Source organism: Scaptodrosophila lebanonensis, unplaced genomic scaffold (genome assembly GCF_003285725.1).
Source record: "Scaptodrosophila lebanonensis strain 11010-0011.00,11010-0021.00 unplaced genomic scaffold, SlebRS2 tig00000043-arrow-pilon, whole genome shotgun sequence".
Lineage (NCBI taxonomy): Eukaryota > Metazoa > Arthropoda > Insecta > Diptera > Drosophilidae > Scaptodrosophila > Scaptodrosophila lebanonensis.
The window spans coordinates 5493561-5518579 of NW_022060545.1; the positions used below are offsets into that span (position 1 = coordinate 5493561).

At 39.0% G+C, this 25019-nt stretch overlaps 1 protein-coding gene across 1 annotated transcript in view; it reads left to right on the forward strand.

Moving 5' to 3' along the window:
- LOC115623258 (frizzled-2) overlaps positions 1-25019 on the forward strand; it is a 121292-nt gene that overhangs the window by 16752 nt on the left and 79521 nt on the right. The window contains exon 2 of the mRNA XM_030517528.1: positions 9072-9115. The gene's annotated coding sequence lies outside the window, so the exon portion shown is untranslated. The remainder of the gene's footprint in view (positions 1-9071; positions 9116-25019) is intronic.

The following is a 25019-nucleotide window of genomic DNA, read 5'->3' on the forward strand; positions in this document are numbered from 1 at the left end:
ACAACACCCGGGAACAAGCACGGCATGCAACAACTACAAACATAGTCGTACATGGGAAAAATCTATTAGATAAAAAGAGCACGGCACAAAGGAAAGTGTTAATGATGACAATATGTCATTGTCAGCTGCAGATGGCGGAAGGTACCATCAAAGGGAAAGAACGGTGGTGGAGTGGGGTGCGGAGAGGGGGAAGAGGGGAGAGGAAGGACGCTGTGTGGGATTCGTGGGCGTTACGAAACTGTGCACATCTTCCATCATAATCAAGCACAGACGCTGTGCAAAAGGGCTTCCATAGAAATAATATGAAAGAATGAAATGAAATCTGAACACGGCACGGCACACACACACACACACACACATACATACATACAAATAAATGCAGACTCGCACATAGACACAGCCAGGCAGCCAGGTTGTGGCACATATGGCGTATGCGCAATGTCCAGGGGTGGCTGTAAGTTAAGCGAATAGCGTGCGCTTTGATTGAGTGAAGTGCACAATGAATGAATCAATAAGCGGTTTTCTGTGGCATTAGTGGCAACAACAGGCATTGCGAGGGAGCGATCAGACATAACAACCACCCGTAGCGCGGCCAGCTCATAAATAACGTGGGCCAAAACAAATCAAGGGTAATATAAGCGGCAGATTACAACCATGTCCTAAATCATGGCGCAAAAAGGAGGTGTCCGGATAAAAGTTAGACGGGAATAACAACGAAAAATAAAAGCAAAACGAAAATACAGAAGCGCTCGAAATTTGCATGTAGAAGTAAAATAAAATTTAATTATGCTTGTCGCCTGTCAGTTCTCATTATGCGAAGCGGGACTAGGCCTGCGGAGCCACCAAGTGTTCGGCAAGTAACACGAATTCAATTAGGACGCCAAATGGACGTGAGTCAGACAGGTGTGAGGATTTGTAAGCAGTTGGTCAGCCAAATGCTAAGCCAATTGAATTTCATTATATTGCTAGCTAGACAGCAATTCTCAGGCTGGGGCAAAGAAGGATGAGCTGGAACATGCCCCCACTGTTTTGTAATCAACTAGGCTAATGCTTTGATTAAAGTTGAGTAGCTGGGCATTAGCCAAATGGCACCTTCGTGATTTAAGGCCGAACTGAAGTATAACAAAAAAAACCATTGTTTTCAGAAAAGTGGAGATTTTCATTCAAAAGGATCTTGGGATTAAATGAGAAATAGAAGCAAGGGTGGCAGCTGCTAGTGCCAGACTAACGCAACCTTTGCAATGCATGTGTTGGCTATAAAAGGGAGTTAATTTCCTGTGTGTTATAATTATGCAGCTATAGCTATAGGGCTTTGAAATATAGCTAAAATAAACTTGTAGTATGTACCTACATATTGTATGGAGAAGCTACTTATTGAAGATGATGAAGCTCTCTATTATGTGTAAAGACGCCTTAAATTCATTCCCATAATTCCATATTGCAATGACATATATTATTAAGTTATCAACTGTCTGTCTAAGCTTTCACCACAGATAAGAAGATGCAGATATAACATTTTTCAAGAACGTTCTTTAAACATCAGCAAGATGTATTTTGAATAGGAAAAAAAAAGGTAACATCGGTCAAAAAATGTATTATAATTAAAAAAATGTTTTTTAATATTTGAGCGCCATTAATGACAGGAAGCTACTCATTTTATTTTATATAATTAATTGTAATTACTTGTGACGCAGAATCAAGTACCATTAATCGCAGATAAATCATTCTGCTCTTATCTCGGAGAGCATATGAGCTGCAGACACTAACCTTTTCAAACTTAGTTTGCATTTTCTGTTTGTTCACTACATAAAGAATAAAGTTTGACTTTATGTTCCATTTAGAAAAACTAAATGCATTCTTGAATTGTTACAAAACAGAACTACTTCAACATTAATAGTTTTTAAGTGAATACGCAGATGAAAGTGATGTCATTTTTTCTGAGCTTGCAAAACATATTCGCCAACAACTTCACCCTTATGCTATTCACATATGTACTTGTATAGTGTGTGATATACTCTATTATTATATTTGTTGCTGGTCAACAAACACCGTCCAGGCAGCAGCAGCTGCACCATCAGGCACCTACTTTTCGAGTCATAGAATGTGTGGCCGAGAAGAGAAATATAGCGAGCAACTTTTGCATTATTTTATGAAATTTTGTTAAGCAAATTTGTTATGCGTTGCTGTTGTTGTGGCTGTTGTTGTTGCTGTCTTGTTTAAGTGTAAACACAACGCCCACCCAAGCGAAAGTTGCGCAGTGTCTGTCTCGTGCGTCCATTCGCTCCGCTTGGCACTCGCACACACACACACACACACTCGCACACCACCTGAACAGGTAGCACCAACAATAACAACAGCACAAACGCGAAGTAGAACAATAACAACGAACAGGAGACAGCAGCAGCACACGCTTCTGCTGTAAGTATGGAATTATAACTTTTCCATGCCATAATTTATGCGCATTTTATGCAAATTTTTCTATAAAATTCACGGCACAGACCACGGGAGTGGCAACCAAGCCATGTGTGTGGCTCGTATACCCGTATATGCAATGGGTGTGTATGTGTGCGTGTGTGTGAGTGTTGCTCTTGTCATGTGCATGGATTGTTGTTTTTAAAATGTAAACTGTAAGCAGGTTTGTTTACTGCAAACGCCAGAGTAATTATACAAAACTTTTTACTGAATTTTTAAGCGCCTGGTTTTCATCCTGTTTGTACGGTTTTCGACTGACAGGCAGCCGGCGACTCCGGCATGCTTATATTTAATGAATAAAGTTAGGCAACAGGCGTGCCTGGCAAGTTCTAATTGATTTTGAGATTGATATGCAAAACAACGGCGAAGTTAAAGCTGGAAAAGTTGCTGGCACCCCAGTCCCCAGTCCCCAGCCCCAGCTGTGTTGACAAAAAGTTTTGCTGGACTAGAGAGTTTAGAGTATATGCTTCAGTATACACGTAGGCATAAAATTTCAATTAAAATGCCAACGAAATGGTAATCGGCGTTTTATGAGTCGCATTTGCAATTCGAGCCTAAATTTGAAGGTTTTAAGCTGTAATTCCGAATTGTTTTAAATAAATTTCTACATTTTAATTTTAAAATGTCCACCATTTATTTATATGGGTTTTTAAAAACACTGTAGATGTCTACTTTCTACAAGGATGCAGATTTTTTTTTACTATATATTGTAGAGAATCAAGGAATTCTTCAAGCAAAATGAAAATTATTTAGTCTGTAAGAGAATTGCTGTAAAATCTTGCAAGTTTTAAAATGAAACAGTCATCAAACTACTATATTAAATGATTGATTACCAGCAATAAAATACTTAGATTAAAAGAGGAAACGAGCCATTTTTTTTCAAACACTTCTCCAAGAAGCGTTTCAAATACTATGCTACTCATATCCAAAGAACTGCGAAACAACCTCATCTCTGCGACAGCGCCAAACTCACAATGAGAAGCCTCCAAACTTATGACGATAGCAGATTTCCTAATGTGTTTTCTTCACTTCCCGCAACGTTCTCTTACAAACAAAGAATCTCAAGTGGAAATTTCTTCATTTATTCAATCCTTTTTATAATAAAGAAGAAACGCAATGTGTTCAGAGTTGAAACTTAAGCGGCTTTAACTTATCTGGCCCCAGCCCGTACATATTTAATGACTTCGACGGCCGCAATCCAATGCCGTACCGTTCACTTTGCATCAGCTGCACTTTAACTAAATTCTAATGCAAAATTCATGGACAAGAAAAAATAACCATGAGACTTGTCTGCATTTAACATGCAGCGAGTCAGTGGAGTCCAGTGCTCGTTTTATGGTCGGGCCGTGCCAAAATGACCAACCAAGCAGCTGCCAGCACTGTCTGAACAACAACTAAGCCAACAACAACAACCACAACAACGGTAGTAGCAATCAGGCATTCAACTGGCTTTAAAAGCGCAAGCCACGGAGTCGCTTTATAAACATTTCATGGTGTTGTGTTCAAGTGAACAGCAATGGCGGCAACTTCCATTGCCCGCCATTTTGTTTTTGATTGATAATGATGGCCTGTCAGAGTTGTGCTTGCTTTCTCTTGTGTTTTTTATTCTTCATTTTTGAAAACTAACCGCAAATTAGCTTATTTGGCATTTTTACAGTCATTTCATTTAATTTACACAAACAAATTTACGCCAATTTTGTGCCGACAGACAATGGCGGGCAGCCAACGAAGCGCAGCACGGCGGGAGTCGCTCCTGCCGTTGCCTCATAAAAGTAATGAAGCTGTTTAGGCGTCTCTAAGTAGTCGTCGGAAGTTGCTGTTGGCGCGGCGACAGCAGCAACAACAACAACAAGAGCAACTACGGCGACGACTTGTGTCAGCAGAAAAAGGAAAATACCAGACCAGAAGCGAGAAATAAGGAGTATAGTATGTGGCTGCGTACAAGGAGCGGGTATTTGGGGCCGTTCAGGCGGTGAAATATATTTCTCAAACTTATAATAGCATTTCATCTCATATTTCTAACAACAAACAAAAATAAGAGATACACTTTTCTGAATCTAAAGTCAAAAAATTCCATTATAATTAACTTATAAAAAGAACTTATCGTTTTTTGACGTTTTTAAAAAATAGCCTGTCTGTCGTCAAAGATTAGTATTGGTTTGAAATTCTTCTGTTAAAAAGCTTTATAGAGTCTCAGCCTGATTGGTTGCCAGCGGCAATAACAATTTGAAATTATTTTGATTTAAATAAAAGCAAAGAAAGATTTTGTATTAAATGTTGCTTAAAGAATTCAAATTTCCTCCGAAATATAGTATTTATATAGCGGATCTCGTAAATATTATAGATTTAGGGAAACAATTCTTATAGAACACTTTGGCCTCATTTTGTAACATTTATTTCATAACTTTATTATATTTACATATTTTTAAATTTTTTATATTTTTTTAAATTTTTATTATGTTGCGAATTGGCAGTTTCATGCAGATTTGGCCATTTATATATGAGACCACTCTTATAGAATTGTAGGACTGTAAGAAACTTTTTAAATCATGTCTCATGCGATAATGGTAGAGCCGTAATTCGAACCGATTCATATACTCTGGAATGAACACGCGTTGTGGGATTCCTGTTGGCTCTTTGAGTTAAAACCAGGCCCCATACAATTTTGGTGGCGTTCTGTTTAGAACATTCTTGTCAGTTTTAAATATCTGACTGACTTTTTGGGGAAACAATGAATTTATATTCAGAATATTTATGAAATCAATTGATATGCTTTCATGTAGATTATTAAACCAACACATTTCCCATTTATGTATATTAAAAAGAAAGTATATTTCATTTAGTGAATAGTGAATAGTAAGAATTGCAAAGATCTACTCTAGGTCGAGTTTCTCAAATTTGTTTCAACGTCTAAACACCACTTTAGTTTGATGCGAAGCTGTTGTTGTCGTGGCGGTGGCGTTCATTCAAAATTCATGTAGTTGCTGTGTGGCTCACTGCCTCGCCAACAGTCAGGAGGGCCGGCAATTGCCGCTTTGCTCTGTACTCGGCGCCATTTTTATGCCCATGCCCTTACCCATACTCCTGCCCATTACCATGTTGTGGCTGGCGGCTTGGGCGCAGTTTAGTTTGCGTTCATTGTTACGTATGTGTGCGTTTGTGAGTGTAAGTTGGTGATTGTGGCAGTGGCGTTGAAAGCTCATATACCGTTATATTGTTAACAAAATTACCGTGAACTGCATGACTGCCCTAAACATCTGAACTGCTACTCCTGTTACTGGCTGCTAATCTTTTATGCGCTCTTTATTGGCTGCTCTTTAGTGGCCTAAGTGATATTGCTGTCTACGTCTCTGTGATTCTGCTGCTCAATTGATTTATGTGCGCCAGCTTTTCGTACTTAAAACAGAGACGACTGCATCGCTACTCCAATTAGCGTCACCGGTTTTCGAGGCAATCGCTGCATTTAGCTTCAGCTCTGTCTTTCCCTTTCCACAAGTGGAAAATATGTCCTGTCTGCCTGTCTGTCTAAAATGCAGTAGAGACCGTCTACTATCGAGCTTCGTTGTGAGGGATTTTCAAGGCACAGTTTAACAATTTGCTGAAACTCGAAGCTTACTCCACTATTCTTAAATGTTTATCATTTAGTACTTCTACTCATAGGACTTGTGAAAGGTAAATAAGTGAAGGGAATATTAAACAAAATTATTTAAAATTGAACCTGTCAAAAAGTTTTTGTTAAAAATAGTTAATGTACATTTTATATAAAAGTATGTATATTTATATCAAACATATATGCACCTAGCCCTCGCTTAACGCGGGGGTTACGTTCCTTGAAAACGTCGTGTTAAGCGAAATCGCGTTAAACGAGCCATGTATTTCCATACAAAATGAGGGGTTACGTTCCTAGACTTCGAAAAATGCATACAACAATTTTTTAGTGTTTAAATTTTTTAGTTTCAAAAACATAAAAAGGTTTATTCAAATGGCAAAAGTTTTCAAAAGTAAAAAGAGAACACATATGTATTACAATAAAATAAAAATTCATTTAGTGGCATTTATAGCAGCTTTAGTAATTAACATTTTTTATATGGTGACTCCCCTTGCGTGGCAAAAAAATCAGTAATTTTCGACTGTTTAGTGGCTCTTAAAGCTTCATAGCAATACAATTATACAATTTTATTCCATTCAACGGTTAAATCATTTCACTTATCACAAGCATTTTAATCTTACTATGTGCACGTCTGAAGAAATAAAGTTTTGCTCACCTTAGCAACTATTTATGTATGGACATAAGAGTATGCACTCATTCTTACTCTGATGGTGTAGAAAGTGGGACTTCCCTTTCCTTTATACACATCTCATGTGTGGTGATACATACTATACCCAATGATAGTCATGCAATAATCGACAAAATAAAAAAATCGATTTTGTCAATCGCGTTAGAACGAGGTATTTCACCGCGTTAAAAGAGAAAAGGTAGCAATTTTGGCAATCGCGTTAGCATTAAAAGAGTTAGCGTTAAGCGAGGGCAAGGTGTATATCAAAATAATGTATTGAATAAAAAATTGAAAGGGAAGCCCTTAATAGTTGTATTTTTTAAAAACAAGTTTGCTATCAAAGTTTTAAGTATATGGAATATTAATATGAGCTCAAATGCTGGTTCCTTTTACAGCAGTTCAACTGTGTTGTATATTATTTGCATTATTTGCTTGACGCGTCAGCTGCATTACTTTCCATAGCTTGTGCCTTATGCCATCCTGTGCTTTCCTGCCTCGTTAAACGTCTTTTACTATGGACTGCAACTTATTTTCAATGAAATCCACTTCCATATGTAATTTTGCCTTCAGGAGCTCCGCCAGACATTCAGCCAATGCTGATGATTTCCTGCTTTTCCTTCAAGACAAAAGCCGCACACGCCGCCATTTCTTTGTGTCTGGCCATAATTTTGCCTTTCTTCTTGTCCTTCCTTGCGTGCGACTCGTCCAGAGTTCCTTGGGGAACCGGCACCGAGCGAGTGAGCAAGCAAGGGAACGACTTGCCGCAAAGTTAAGCAAAACTTTGTTATTTGTTTTAAGTGGCAGGTTGCGGGCCCCATGCTCCTAGGGGTGGCTCGCTAGCTAGCTGCCTTCCCTGCTAGCTACTTGCTCCCTAGTTCGCCGCATGCTCAACAGTTCATAAAGTTAATTTTGCCACAGAAATAATGTTAAAACGATATATGCGCGCCAGGCAAAGCGAGCTCGATTTTGGCAAATTTGTCTACGATGCGGCAGTGCACAGTGTGACGAAATAGAACATGAATGACTCACGCTTTATGGTTAGCGATTTTGTAAGGTAAATTAAATTGTAAATTGAAAAATATAGAATTAGAGTTAACTCTGTTCTGATGATTCAAAAATAATTTAAATCTATGAATCCCAAACGCTACTCCCAACCCATCCACAAATGTGCCACTCCCTGTTGTGGCAATACTTTCAATGCTTAGTCAAGAAAATTGTTCTTCTTCCAATACTATTGCTGATTTTTTTTCTATCGAAGTAGAGTTTTGACACCATTGTGCGCCAGCCTTTGGTTGTGTTGTGTGGGAACTGTAACACGAGTTATTGCAATGTGTACTCAGGTTAAGGAACTTTGCCACGCTGCGTATGCGTAATTAGAAGTTTGTGCCAGGTAGCTGAAGTTTTCGTTATTTATGAAAATTAAAGACGCAAGGCGAACGATTTAGCAGCCATCTGGTTATTGAACTGTCAACGCTAAGCCAAACAAATTGCGCATACGCCGTGTTGCAGGGCAATAGTTTTTTTTTGCTGTGCCAGAGCTTAGCAAAGAAATCAAATCAAAGCTTGGGCAGTGCAATCAGCGCAAATCTTCTGGGCCAAACTTTTTTGCACTTCGTTTTTGCCAGGCTTTTGATTATAACAAATGTTTTGTGGCTGGTAGTTGTAGCAACAAAAATGACAGTTGATAATAAATCTTTGGGGCTGCGCTGCGGCGTGAAAGAAGAACTGGCCAGTCGAATGGAATGGACTGTGCGGATGTGTGAGTGCCATTAGGTCTACTGGGAGCACTCCGCGGGCAGCCAGCACAATGGCATGAAGGAAAATGTAATTTCTGGTTGGCACGCAAAACTTTTGGGTTGTGAGGGAAGAGACTGAAATGAACTGGGTGTCTGCGCGTGTCTCTCCCATGATCGTTTACTTTTATTTATTTCAATAAAAATAAAGTAACTGCGCTGCTCTAGCCTAACTGGACATCGTTGTCAGTGGCAGTCCATGAAGAAAGTTTGCAGTCAGTCTCCGTCTGCGTCTCCGTCAACGACACAGACTTTTCTTTCATTAGGAAAAGTCTGGACTCGAAGCAAAGTTCAAGAAAGTTTTTTCTTCTCAATGCCATACTTTGCTTTACTTCTCTTTACTTCGCTTTGCTGCATGCGACAGACAATGCTGCAAGTGTTGTTGTAGTATTGTAGTTGTAGTTGTAGTTGTTGCAACAGCATGTGTTTTGTCAGCCTCAAGTGTGAACTGTGGACAACTCTTCTAGATACTTTTGCTCTGCTCTTCAAACTTTTTGCTAACAGAAATTTTTCCTCTTTACCTTTACAGATGTGCAATCCCTTAAGCTGCCTAAAACAACAGTAACAACAACGGTAAGTGTCAGAAATTCTTACAACTTTTGTTTGCTCTACCTTTGGGCGACTGACATTGGTGGCAAAAAACCGCCCCTAATTGTAGGCAATTAATTTTTGGCACATCAAAGTAAATCCCCCCACGTAAAGCAAACATCAGTAGACAGTAGGCAGCAGGCAGGGACAGGGGCAGGAAAGTAACAACTGCAGCTGAGCCCCATTTGTGGGGTTGTCTTCTACTGACCGGCAACCGAAACTATGCAACACAACATGCGAGCACAACAAAAACGTATGGAGCATGACGTGAAACGTGGCTAACCGCACCTTTTAACCCTTTGCTGCCACATACCACAGGCCATTTGTTATACAGGGACTCGCACACCGGCACAGACAGACTCGGTGGGGTAGCAATCGGACGGAGACAGCTAAGCGGAAGCGGATACTCTAATGTGAACGCCGACTACGGACAGTTGCACGAATGGGAACGACGAAAAGCAATTTGCTTAACATTGCCCGGGCGTTAAGTAATAATGAGGCAAGTAGGCAGCAGCATATTAGATACCAATGGGCTACTTTGGCGTGTACGTATACGTAATGCCCATCAGTTCGTTTTTTCTTTTTTTTTCCGTTACCAGTACGAATATTTCGTTTTTCGGTATCCATTTTGTCGTAGGGAAAGTTATGAGCATTGGGCAGGTCAAAGGGTGCGATGGCAAATAAAATATTTATGAATTGCACAGCAGGCGGCGAGGGTTGATTGGGAAGTGTGTTAAGCAGCGGAGGGGTAGGTCGAGGGGGACAATTTAATTGCATTAGAGATCTAGGCTGATAACCATAAGCCAACAGAGCCGAAAACCATGCTGAACCTTTACAAAATAGCACACACACATGTGCGTGTGTGTGTGTGTGTGTGTGTGTGTGTGTGAAGGAGTGTGAGTACAGGGATTGGTTTTGGCTTTTTGGGTAATTGTGGCCCAAGGCAGGCGCTGTTAAATGTGGAAGCTGCTACAGTCGTGTGGGGTTGTTGCGGCGAAAATTTGCGAAATCAATCGTGTGGAAGTTGTAGAAAATGGCTTTTGGAAAGGTCTGATGAGGGGGTGGGCTGGGGTGATCTTTGGAGTAGTAGGCAAGCAAAGAAAATGAGTTTGACAAAGGCATTGAGAGGAAAAGCAAACGACTTTTCAGCAATGAACACATGAACGCAAGAGGAGAGAAAACCAACAAGAAAGATGCCTCAACATTTGCAGGTCTTGCAGCTTATTTTTATTTATTTCCTCTCCACTTGTGTTTTGTTCTTTTCCGCCATTAAATTCTATTTCAACACATTCACATGCAAATCGCTATCGTTTGCTCTCTTTCATTGTCTGCCTTCTTGTCTATTCATTGCTCCTGCGTTAATGTGCCCAATTGTTTGTTTGCCTCTCCAGCGACTCTCTTCTTGACTGAAGAACTGAAGGACTGAAGAACATGTAAATGTTTAGACTTTCACATTTACGAGTAAGCATCGCCATCACCGCTTGGCTTCCACTTCATTGTCAACGCGCCGCGCAGTGAAAATTAATCAAAAAACTTTTGCCAACATTTTCAATTGACAATTTAAACTTTTATCTTTGCAAAAGACATTTTACATAAAAGTTTCGTGTTCAAAATTTGCCGAACTAAAAATGAAAAATGTGTCGTCGTTGTCGATAGGCAGGCTAAAGCCTCGTCTTGAGAGCAGCAGCGGGAAGGAGCAGCAACAGCAGCTGGAACAGCAGCTAAGCGGTCGAGTAGGCGGCTCACAGGCTATCAAAAACTTTTGACGCTTAACTTGTCGAGTTTTCTTTGTGTCTTGTGTGTTATTGTTGGTTTTGGTGTTGGTGTTGCTGCCGGTGTTGATATTTATGTTGTTGTTGCTGTTGTTGTTGCTTTTCTAGCTGTTGGTGATAGCTGGGTAAGCAGCAAAACACTCGACTAAGTGTTTGAAGCTCTTGTGCGTTGTTGCTGCGTGTTGGCCATCCCTTTTGCGTGGAGTGTCAGCGGGAGGCAGACTTACGCACGAGTGTTAAGTTTATGCGTGACTGATATCACAATTATTTTACATAAGGAATTTAAAAATGTTAAGCTAAAAAGTAAAGCAACCTCATGCAAAAGAAACAAATTTGGAGTAAAATCATCACTACACCAAAACTTATCATATGTTTGAATTTCTTGAACTGTTCATAACGATTCCAAACACCTATTTCTCTTTGTGTTTTATTAAGTATATATATTATTTATATATTTATTTCGATTCCTAATGTGAAACTTATCGACAGCAGTTGCTTGTTGAAACAGGATAACTGAATTTTGGCAAGATAAAAGGTTTCAGAACCTTTTTTAACATAAGCGGACACTAGTTTTTATTACTTACATAAAATAGCATTAAAAACATACTTAAGACTTTTACATTAGTATGATTTTACAGAACAAAACCTTTTCAGTATATGCTTCATACTATGTGAAACAAACGTCCCATAGATTTCTTCAAATGTAATTTAGTTGATACATCGTTGGCAATTGATAATTTTAGGTGGAGAATATTTGTGCGGTTCCAGCATAAATATATAAATACTGGTATACATTTAATGATCTACTCTGTGTTAACATTGGATTGTTTCCTTCATCAACTTATGACCTCTCTATTAACATATTTCGATTGAATTCACATAACGAATTCACTCCTCCAACCACATGACTGTTACAGAGTCTTAGTTTTGCCAAAGAAAAGTTTGCTACATAAATCATAGTTTTTATTAGAATTGCAAAAAGAAACCCAATTTGTACATTAAAAAGCTAGTATAAAATAATTTTAAATTCAAGCATTAGCTAAACAGGAGTATTTAAGTAATGCTTTGTTTTTCCAAAAAACATCATGTTGTAAGAAATTAATAAAGGCAATAATGGACAGCTAACATTTTCCAGGTCCACCTATACGCATAAACATTGGCATTGTTTAGTTGAGAAGCAATCTAGCACAATGATTTTTCTGCTCATATTTATTTACATTTTACATGACGACGCAGAAAACATAAATACGGGCGCCTCTGAGAGATGACAACAGCGAGCAAAATTATGCACAGAGTTGCCATTTTGTGGCACGTTGAAATCCCAGCAGAGGACACAGGCACGCTGCTCTATATGTCCTTGTATGTGTGTTATGTTATGCATACTTACTTATATGTGGATGGTGGCTGGGGAGCAACAAGGTGGCGTCTCTCAACCCGCAGTCCAGCCACAACCAGAGACGCAGCAACGTTTTGCGAAATTCAACATGGCGTGCTCTATCCATGTGTACTCGTATAGTATGTCTTTGTGTGTGTGTGTGTGTGTGTGTGTGCCTGCCTGTCGCTAACTTCTGACGGATGGCTGCCTTCTGACTCCAACTACAAATCCTTGGAGGGAAGCTGTGCCATGTGCGTTGGAAAGTGTAGAAAATTGTGCCTGCCTTTGTTTTTGCCTCGTGCCTCGTGTTGTTGACGAGTTGTTTGTTTTTTCGTACCCTTACAAAAGGGTATATTTATCCAGTCATGATGATGGTAACTCATGGAGCGCTCATAAATCATGTTCAGACTAATCCGTCATCGAATCAAACGTTTCACTAGATGCTCATCTGTGAATATATTTCAGATATTCGAATATGTTCCAATTACCACAATCTGATTGATTCACATGGTTTTAACGTTTCTAATTAAAGCCACAATTTTAAGAACTAAAGAAACATATTTCTGGTGGAGCCAAATGAAAACTTCAAATGTATCTTAAAAGAATTCCTTAAAACGCTGCAAGTACACTTTTTATACTAGGAAAAATGTTTTACTATAATATGAACCCAACATTTTATAACAAGATATAAAGATGAATGGATGTACTGTGTAACTTAAGTACAATTAAATATTTGATATTATTATTTATAAATAAATTTTAAGTTTTAAGAATAAAGCAGGAATGTGCAGGTGGTGGCTATTTTGCTTTTTTCCATTAATATAAACATGCTTATGTATTTCTTGATTTACTTTGTACGACTAGTGTTGTCTTTTGGATAGAGAAAGGCTTAAGCGCTACAATCAGACTAATTTCAAAGCGTACAACAATGAAGATTTCTTTTCAGAAGGATGTTTGGTGTTCGGCTTTTGTTTCTTATATAATTTTTGTGCGACGTATTGGATGATTTGCCGGTTAGGAGTTGTGCGACGATGTAACAGGAACTGCAACTGTTTGGCAGCTGCTTTTGATGATGTGCCATCGTCATCGTCTTGGGCTGAGCTGTCGATTGTTTTTGCTGTTTGGCGCTGTGTAAACATCATTTAAGATTTTGCTGATTTAGTTGATTCCACGCACACACAAACAAACAAATACATATATATATTTATTTATATGAAATGGCAAGCATGAGGCCCCGAGCACAGATTGCCAAAATGTCTGCTTTTGTGCCAAGTCGCTGCCTTTGCTTTGTGTGAGATTGCAAGGCAAAACTTTCAACATAAATTGCTTATCACCCTTTGTACACATACAGCACAATAATTCTCATTTATGCAAGTGCAAAAATTCAAAACTTTTCCCCCCACTCCCTGGCCCGCTTACCACTTCCTAATCTAATTTTACCTACGCTGCCGCCTACCCGTCAATAATTACACAAAAAGCATAGAGTTAGGCGCAAATTATTCTAATTTATGTTAATTACTCAATTACATTTATGCACAGCCTGCAGCAGCGGGAGCAGCAGCAGCAGGAGCTGAAGGAACGGCAGGAACAACAGCCCACATACACACCCACAAATTTAGGTGGTCCCCCGGCTCCCAATGTCAAATTATAAATTCCAAACACAAATGCGCCTCATTAATAAATATGAAACGTCAATGGCGGCTACGGTGGCGGTACCAGAACGGAGCCCAGTTACTAACTATTTAGGCTCGCGGGCGTGCCATAAAGATTACGCAAGAAATCAATATTCAAGTGGGGCAAATTTTCGGGTGCAAAGGGGTTGATTTTTGGAGTACGAAAAGAGGAAACAACAATAACAACAACAAAAAGCAGAAGAAGAATTGACTGTCGCTCCACTTGAACTGGAACTTTGAATGTGGCTGGCTGGCTTGTTCGCCTTGTTCGTATTTTGCCTTAAATTTAAATAAATTACACACCGGTTCCAACTTAGGGGTGACATTTGGCATCTACTTGCTACCATCATTGCTGACATACGAGCGCCTCATTTTTCAAGGGCAACTTCAAACTCCACGCAGCTTAAGGTAAAGCTCAGTACGACTCTCTCTCTACAAATGTGTGCGTGTGTGTGTGATTGTTGGGTGTGCGGGCATTCTAGGTGTGTGTGTGTGTGTGTTTGAGTGTGTTTGGCGCCGTAAAGCAATTTCCGTGCGGCGTATGTTTTTTCCTGTTCCATTTTCATGCCAGCCAGCCAGCCAGCCCAAAAGATTAATGAGTTTTTTTGACAGCGAAAAATTAGGCAAAATGTGATTTAAGGGTTGCTGCTGCTGCCGCCTTTACTGCTGCTGTTACTGCTACTGCTTCTGCTGGCCGTTCCTTGGTGCGTTTGTTCGTTCATTTGGAGTGCTGTTTGGTGTGCCAGAGATAAGCTCAAAGCCCACTGCAATTTATTTTATTTGTCAACCCAAAAAACCGACATGACTGAAGTACGCTTCAGCGTAGCTTTTCAATGCGTTTATTTTCTTAAATTAAGTTTTAAAATAACTGATGAGTATAATTACATTACTGAATGATTAAATATTTCAATAATTTGTAATAGTCGAACCTAACATCGTATGAAGGATTGCGGAGCTGTCCTTCCCCAAACACTTTATTCAGACGATACAGATTCTTTGTCTTGTTTTAAGATTTGAAAATCAGATCGCCAATTACAGTCAATAAGTATGTTTACCCATATATAAATTCAAATATATTGATTATGATTGTACGGATCAGCACGAACACTGGGCTTAAAAATTACATCAAGGACACTTGGAAATGGTTTTCTGTTAATGATAAATTTCATAAATTTCAGTCGGTTGCCGTGACTTTCAATTTCATTCAATTTTTTTTTGCAGCTTCTCCATGACACTGTGGGACATAAAAATACTCTCTCTTGAACTTAATTATGTTTCCATTCAATATAAATTTGATCGATTTATAAGTAACTCGTTAACTTAATTGTAAAATCTGTTGAAAGATTGGTCATGTTTTTGTGAGCCATTCTCAGGACCTAAAGAAAATTGTCGTATAAAATATTTCTGCTTTCATTAAATAGACTCGAAATAAAATTGAGCAAAAACCTATTTTATGTGGACTCATTTTTGAAATATAATAATAGAATAGAATAATTGTAGAATTTTCATAAATTTTTTGAAAATAGTTTCATTGTAGAATTTTCATAAATTTTCCATTGTTAAAGAAGAGCAAGCGGAAACAGGAAACTTCATTTTAACATTTTCTACACACACTCGAACACCATTTCACTTGCAGTGCTACAGAATTGATTGCGCTGGCAAAAATTGCTTAATTACACGTGCTAAGTGAATGGCAATAACAACAAAAGCAAGAGCCAGCATCCGATGCAGAGAGCCGAGCAGTCCGACATCCTCTCCAGCACTACTTCCACTCATCGCACGGATGTTTCTGCCATTGCATATTTTTAAAGCGTTCGCTTTATGAAAAATCCATCAAAATTAACTGAAATCAACTGGCAGTCTCGCCTTTGAGTTTTTCACACGCACACTTCCGCCAGTTTGGAGCCAACCTTCTTGCAGTCGTCGTTGTTGTTATTGTCTTTAGTCGAGTCTCTCTCACACTCTCACACTTCCGCCTGCCGCCTTTTATGCTGGTCGCTGACAGCTTAATGGCGTACTGCTCAAATATTTAACGCGCAGGCCGCAACGGAAAAATGGAAATCGAAAAATTAAGCAGAAAAGCTTCGTCTTCATCTTCTTTGTAATCAGTGGATGCCCGAGTATATGAAGCGTTCGAGTGGCGCTGGCATCTTTCGTATTTTTCACTTTTCCATTTACCATTTATGATTTTCCATTTTACTTTTTGCAAAATGAAACTGTGTGTCAACACGACGCTTTTTTAATAGCATGCAAATTAATTTATGCCCAGAATTGACGGCTAATGATTTAATAATCATAAAGAGCCACGAAAAATGTGGTCGGCGATTGAAAAGTTCAACATTTTTCCACTCGTTGATTGCGCAATTAATCAAGAGCTGATATTCATCTTGCAACTCGAAATCTAGGCGCTGTAGAAATTGACTAGAAAATATGCCGCATTTTGTGGCTTCGTATTCAACGCCGCCGCCGCCGCCGCCGCCGCCGCCGCCGCCACTTTTCATTTTTCGTTTTCCATCATCTGCCTCACTCAGCGCCCCCAACTCTGGCGGGCTATTTATATGCATACGTATATGAATTCCCAGTCACTGCCGCAGCCACAGCCATAGCCCCGATTTATGCCCTCGCCTTCTGAGTGCCTTTAGATCAAAGTGGAAAAACATATTGCAATCAATTTTTGCTGCTAATGAGCTAAATTTGATTATATTTTATTGAGTTGCGCCGAGGGGCGGCTATACTGAGTAATTATTATTATTATTTTGGAAGTTGATTTTAAATCAACAATTGCAAATAATATAAATGTAATGAATTGCTTGACAGCAGAACCAATCAATAGCGTTTACATCCATTGATTTAATTGTTACTAGTCATTCCCGCAATTGAGGCTTCAAATATTAAGCTTAATAATAGGTTTCTACACTGTTGCTATCGAACGCTTTTCAATCGTTATCTAAATATTTATATAATCACTAACAATGCAGGTTTTATTGCACGGCTCAGTAAAGTGGCTACTGTGTTGGTTGGTCGTTTATTTTAAGTCGTGAATAATTTATTACCTGGAAAAGCCATCTGGCCAGTTGGTTAGGGATGCTCTGACAGCTTAGCTAAATAATTTATCTGTAAGATTTAGCTCCACGTTTGTGGGATGTAAAAAACAGCTTCAATGCTGTCAGGGTTTTATGGTCAAACAGTACCTTCAATGTGAATTATATATCTGTATTTCTCAAAGCATTTCAAATAAAGAAACTTGATATTGCCGAATCGATCTCAAAGCTGAAGAAGATTCTAAGCAAAGCGGAAATAAAAGAAAAAAGTCTTTAAATTGAATAAATATTAGTTACAAAATAGATATATTAAATGTTCCTTATTTTTGCATTTGAAACTTGGGAATGGAAATATCAAGTTTGCGCGATAAGATCAACAATAGCATAACAAGCTAGTATGACTATATTGAGACCGATCGGTGTCTCATTTTTCCTCAATTTTAATGGGCAATAATGGGCAACAATAAACAAAATAATCATCTTCCGATTCAATGGAATCGATTAAATTAAATGAAGATATAATTGATTAATATTAAGAAAACCGTAAGCTCTTTCCCTCAATGTGCATCTACTTTTTATTGATCGTAACAAAGCTTCACCAAATCCCATAGGTAGGGTCTCGGCAAACATTTCTATAAATTAAAAAATAAACGTAGTTTTTTGTAATTCCAGTTTTCTTCGTTGGTTTCTAATACTTTATTACAGTACCTTTTTCGGAGCCTTCCATTTTATCTTATTATTTGAATCGCAATAGGCGCCTTGTTTCTAACCTCAGTGACCTTGTTAGGCATTTGTTTGTTTGCTGTCCCTTCTGCATTGAAGATTCTGAAGCTTGGGCAACTTGTAAACATGTTTGTCTTCAGCTTTTTATGCTCTCATAAGCCCCAGCGCTCTGTCTCATTTTCAGCTCTGTCCAAATTAATAAATTAACTTCCTTGTGCCATAAATCATTTTAGCTGCCAGGCTGCCAACTGCGAACATTTTGCGCCATTAAGCGACGTTCCCTTCGTCTTTTGTGGTACTTTTCACTTACCCTTAAACCACAGGCCGCAGGCAACCGCAGCCCGTTCAAAATGCGGCCCAATGTCTTCGTCATCATCGCCACCAACATCATCATCATCATCATCGTCATCATCTTCAGCAGCAGCAGTAGGAGCCGCTTTGGCAGCAGTTGTTGAATCATCAGCCTTCAGCTGCTCCAGCTCACCCGGCTGGCTGGTGGCCTACTTGGTAGGCCTACTTGGCAGGCGGCCACTGCTGCTGCTTCCACATCCAATCATAATTTTTGCTTTACATAAATTAATGGCCTCCACTGCCGCCTGCCAGTGCCGCCTGATTTCATTCTCTGCAGAGCAGCAACCAAAAAATGTTTCGCACATAAATTGCGCAGCCGTCCGGAACTTGAAGTCGGCCTGGAACTGGGCTTGACTCGACACGATGCGACTCAACGCGACTCAACGCGACTCGACTCGACTTGACTCGGTTGGGATCGGCCTAGGGTGATGCTTCCTCTTCGCTGCACACGTAGCCACACTCTTATATTCGACACTCTTCTCTTTGCCACATGCCTTTTTACCCCAAACCCAAACCCTCTTATTTACACAGTCTTCATGTGTTTTACGAGTATGGCATGTTTTTGGGCTTGAGATTTATGACTGCTGGGGCTGGGGGCTGGGGCTAGGGCTGGGACAGCAACTGAGCAGTTGGCAGCAAATTAACCCCACTTTGCCGCTTCCTTTAAATAGTTTGCTTGCAAATGAGTTAAATGTTTCAAAAATGTCTTAATAAGGCCGCAAGCAACCCGAAAGCCGAAAAGTGCCACCAACATGTGGGCGGGTGTTGGGTGTTGTTCTTGCTGTTTATAGATTGTCATTTATAGCCCAATTGTTGTGCTTGTTATTGCTGCTTTAGTACGGCGTCGTTAAGGGGAAATCAATATTTACAACTTTATTATGTCTCATGAATGTTTCCTGCCGGTGCCTCTGCAACACACACTCTGTCCCGCTATGTCGATTTGTTACTTTCCTAACTCGCTTTAATTGCCATTGACGCCTTTGAGCGCCTTTCATAAATGTTGCCCCAAAGCAACACCCTCGTGGGCCCGACTTGTCGTAAAATTTCCCGCCAGTAAAAATCAACGGTCATAAAAAGCGCGCACGAAAATCAAGCAGAAACTGAGCTGAAACTAAAACACAATTGTGCCACAAGTCGGCGTGCGGCAGTGGGATGATTGGTCTGAGGGGTAAGAGGGGGGAGAGGGGAAGAGAAAAGGGAAGTCATATCAAAAATCATAATAAAAATGCATTCATAAACATGAAATACGATGCGCTTTTTGTACTGAAGCAGCGTCGAGCGTCATTCTAAGCGGCAATGCGAGTCTATTAAAAGCGCATAAAAATAACTTCCCGTTTTATGAGCTTGGCGAGGTGCGCAGGCGTACGTGCCTCGACCATGCCTCCGTCCGTGATGGTGACCCTCATGTGATCGTCGCTCTCACTGCATGGCTGTTAATTAAATGACGCCAGTTGTGCGTTGTGCATCCCATGGAGGAGCACACGCCGCACACGTGTTTGCAATTGCAGAGGGGGAGAGTGTGGGAGCCGATGTGGCATTAGGGAGTGTTTGTTTTGAATTAGAGGGCGGCCGTGTCGGATTAGTGCCGAGCAGAAAGGGTCGAGCGCAAAAGATTGTGCATGGAATTAGAGAGAGCCTCATAAATGCGCTTGGATTGATCTGGAATTGCTTTTCTGTTTTATTGCTTGTACTCTTCTTTTTTCTAGCTGGTCTTCGTTTTTCTAATTGACGATGTTTTCGTACACACGCTTATGAGAAGATCTCTTAATAAACGGGTAATTGTCTAATTGATTGCTGCCTTTTGTTTCACTTCACAATTTTTCCTTTTTTTAAAAAAATCATATGTGACCAATCATTATTGCCTAATTATGCCCACTTTTGAAGCCGGGAAACCTTTATACATCATATTCGCATTTGAAATATATTTTTCAGTCATTAATAAGAAATTATTTAGTTACGAATAATTAGTTTAAAAACCCGCCCTAAAACTAAACCCTTTAAATAAAATGAAGTATATAAGTTAATAGTAATACGATGTCTCAATTTATTGAAATATAAATGCAACTAATAATTGAACGTCTTCGCATGGGTCACACAGGCGCCTTCTTCAACCCTGCCACAGGAACTCACATATGCCAATTCTTCAACACCAGTTCTCCTCCTTCTACCTCAGTAAAGCAGTTCTTATCGCCATGTCAACACTTTAACAGTTGCCGGCAGAATTATTCCCCAACCCTCAAGACAAGGCAATACAACTTTTAAATGCTCGTATGGTTTCTTAAAGCATCAAAACTAATTCATAAATTATACAGGGTGCGCCATTGAACATCTTTGAAAATAAACAACCGATTTTCAAGTATGAGATATTTTTATTTAATTTGGTTCTGTACAATTTCTTGAACTGAGTTTTCCAACACTGGTCCACTCAAGTCAATCGGTTCACTAATGACAAAGTTATTCAATATTTACATACCGACATAAAAGATGGCGCACCCTGTAGTTCTATTACAATTCCACAATATCTTCACTAATTCATCCATTCACTTTTGTAAATAGCTCCATTAAAATAAATGCATTATAATTATTTATGTTATTTTCAGTTAAGCTTAAGTCCACGTCGCTATAGCTTAGACTATCATTGCTAATCTGTAATTTTAATTACTTTTAAGCTGTATATTAATAAAAAAAAGGCAACTAATTGCTGCTAAAGTTTCGAAAATATATTTTTTAATTTTACATATTTCGATCAAACGGTTTTTCTTTTGTAATTTGTGTTTCTTCAAGACGTTATAGGTCTTAAAACTTAATTGTAAAAGCTTCCAGGAAATGTAATTTTTAATCACGCAGCTTCAAATCTAGGCTGGAAAAGTCTGACCTGAATTACAAATCCGCAGAATAAAAATGCTGTGCTGTAGTATAGTTTGGTTTCCTCATCTGATCAAACACCATAAATTTCTCCATCCATTTATTTCAATCAAGTTTGTCGCCCGACCATCAGCCGAGCGTTGACCGCCGTTACTCTGCAGTTGGCAGCTGTCAATCAGCCGCTCTGTAGCCCGTTCCCTTGGTCCGTCCGTCATAATTGACGAATTTATGGCCCTTTCTGGGAAGTGGCAATGGTTTCGCCTGCTACTCGAATTGTGTTTTATATTTTCTAGCTCCTCGGGGCTGGCCTATCGCGCTCTGTACTTTGTAGTGCCTGCAAACGTGCGAATTGCTCAATTCCTGCGTTGGCGGCTCCACCGCCAGTGATTACAGCGGCGGGGGCCTGCACAGCCAATGACCACAACCCATGTACAATCACCTACTTGCATACATGCATACTATTTGTATATAGTTTGACTTGTCCGGAGCGCATAAGTGATTTTGTTTTAATGTAAACCGACAAAACTCATTTTCAAATTGTGGTCGAGTACGTGACTTCCTCGTCAAAACAACACGAACAGAGAAACCGAAAAACCGATCGCCTGTCGGCCAGTGTCTAACTCTACAATGAAGAACGATGACGTGGCAAGTGCAGTCTGTAACACAATTCCTCACATTTGTACCAAAGTGGTGTCAATTCGAGCTCATCAAACACTCCTCTTACAGACTCTTGCTCCATCATTTAGCGGCAATTGCAACTTCAACGCTAAATGGCAATAATTTATGCGCTTTTAAAATGCAAATCAAATTGCATGGGCAATATAAAACGGCAATTTGCACTAAATGCAGTACGCATTTAATTAAAAACGAGTTTACGCAGCGGTAATAAAGTCCCTGCCATATAAGGCCATTATTCGTTACCTTGTTTTCCCTTGTTTGTTTTCTACCTTGTTCAAGAGGGAATTAAAAATGCACATTAAAATCATGTTGAGACCACAGTAGGCGTACCAAAGGCCCACCGCTTCTTATTCAGTCTTAAGTACGCTACATCTAAAGGGTGTATTGACTTATTTAAGAACTAGCTTTGTAATGACTTTGTTTCGAAAACTGGAATGCCGGCCCATAGTTAGTTGGCAACAGGATGAAAAGGATTATAAAAAAAATGCATTTGTGAATATAGGCATATAAAAAGGGGGTGGTGGATATACGATTATTAAACTGTAGTTTTATAGTTACTATAGTTTTTTATACAACTACAGAAGACAATTGAATGCTTTCAAAGTTCTTGAAGTTTCATCATAAACGGGGGCATTTACATTTTTCTTAAAAGAGGTTTTCATTCCTTCTTATTATTTTTAAGACATGCAAGGTAAAGCAAACTATTATTTTGATAATAAATAATAATTCGTATGCTTTGGATGTTGAACGCTTGCGTGTCCAAATGTTTGCAGAGTTGCACATTTTTCCATCTGTTAGTCCTTCAATTAGCCTTGCATCAGAGCATAGGTCATGGGAGCAATAGCTTCCGCATTGGTAATGTGTCGATCCAAGCCATCCAAAAACTGATCCATCAGCACAGCACCATAGCATCCCAAAAAGGTGATCGCCCCAATTCCGCCATACATTATATTAACGACTGATCGGACTTCAAATATAACTCAATATTTGCCAACAACAGTGGAATGACCGTGATAATGCCAACCGATAGTACAATGATAGAAATTTCAATATTTAAGCTAAATATTAAACAAAACGTTCTACTTTTTTTGATAGTGCTGTTCGGAAAAGTTGTTTAGAATGACTGACTATTCTGTACAGAAGCCCATTTACCCAATGACAGCAAAGTTCCAGGCAAATAAATTCATAATTTTACTTCAAATATTTAACAAAAAGTAAAAATTTAAATAGTGCAGTTCGAATAATCAAAAATTTTAACAAAACATAAAAAAAACGACTAAACAATTGTAACTCAAATTAATATGCACAAAAATTAAACAAATAAGTGCGTATTCTTCTACAATAATGTAGGTAAAATTATTATTATTATTTTTTTGTTTATTCAAGGCCTCAATTGTACTTTAAGGATTTTATTGTAATTTAATTAGATCTCTCCTACTTAGGCTTTCCTAGCCTATGAGGATATTTTAAATTTATTGCTTTCTTATGTCGACAGTCATTGTTTGTTGACATAAAAATAAATAAATAAGACGGCTTAATATTTTAGTGAATTATTACAAAATGTCAATATCTTAATTAATCAAGTTTTTAGTGTATTCGATAGTTCAACATTCTCTTTTTTCGTTCTTATCGATATGACTTAATGAAAAAACCCTCATTAAAATGGCACTAAGCAGTTATGGGCATGGGCAGTTCTGTCATCGGCAGACTCACGGCTACAAAGTTTGCTAACCAAAGAAAAATGAAACAAATGCCTCAAGTTTTTCACGATTATGCCAAACACGTGCCGCCGTCTAGCGCATTTCTTTGCTTTAAATTTCTTTCAACACTGAGTAAACTTTTAAGAACAGGATTTTCTTATTCTTTACTTTTGCAATCCTTTTCCTTCGCTTTGTTAGCTTCATTCTTTCGCTACTTGTTACCCACACCCATGGCCCATTCATCTCCTCAAGCTCTCAAGTGCGTACGGAACGTTCATAAATTGCATGTTAATTTATGCAAAAATTAAAGACCAAAACAAATTTTCGTTGCTGCCACTAACATACACACATACAAACTGATTTTGTTACCAGTTTTTATGCCTTTTGTCGCGTCGTCGTCGTCGTCGCCGTCATCTTCGTGCTCAGACCCTAACTCTACGCTAGTCATAAACAAATTTTAATAATGTGCGGCGCCAAAAAAGTTTTTTTTTATGACAGAAGAAGCGCCGCCCCCAGAGTCCCCAGAGTTGCTGTCATTGTCGTTGTTATTGTTGTTGTCGTCACAGACAACGCGGCATAAAAGTGTTAAATTCAAATGAGTTCAAAATGAGAAGCACATTAGGCCAAATGGCTGTCGACATGGCGTATGCTGGATATCTCGAGCTTATGAGCGGTCCGTTAACAGTTATGCGGATTACTTAGAGAGCAAATGAGAATGGGCAATGGTCAAATGACGTTATAAATATTCAATTTGTACATACTCGTATATCGCATTCGCCTTTCTCCACTCTTTAAGCTGGTTGAATAACATAGGCACCTCAATTCTCAAGATTGAACAAACGAACGATTTCAAATTGTGTCATTAAATGGAAAAACTTGGTATGAAAATATTTGAATGGTCACGAATGGTCATAGATGGATTTTATTAGACATAGAAGCTTGTTTGTTCGTTGCAATCCCTCAATTTCTATTTATTTTTTCCACTTTTCTGTGCGATATAGTCTGCGATTGCACTTCCAGAGTTAACTGATTTAACGGGTATACAAACAAATAATAGTAATTCAGACTTTTTGATTTCAAATGGCTAAATTCTCGTTACGTTTTTAATTACATTAATTTGTAAATGAAAATCCTCGCTTGAGAGACCTGTTCTCCATCTACACAGTTGTCATTAACATTGATGTCTTAATTATATCAGCTTCAAGTCAATTAGCGTCTCGTTTTACTTTATCGCTCAGTTAAGCAGGGAAAGCAAACCTCTTTCAATTTACCTGTGCATTCTATATAAACGCTAGAACATTACAAATTCTGAGATTAGTCGTAAAAACGCCACCAGTTGCAATTAAGCGACTTTTCTTTAGCTTTGTCAGCTGCTTCTGCTACTTCTGCTGTCATTAGCCTCCAAGTGACACCGTCTGATGTCGAGGTTTATAGCTTTTTATGACCACTCGCATCGCTTGATAATGATTAGGCATGGGAGTCCGCTGTTGGCCTTTGTAGCGATGTCGTCTGCCACTGACCCACAAATCAATGGGCATTAAGCTGTCTGTCTAACTGTCACCTCACATATCCATCCATTCACATCAAAGTAGGAAATTGAGCGACGGCTCAACTAAATCTCTGGGTTCTTTGGTTCGTCGTCCCTCTTCAAACTCTGCCAGCTGCGCCTATTTTAATGGCACGCATAAAATTTACAAATTCATTTTCACAA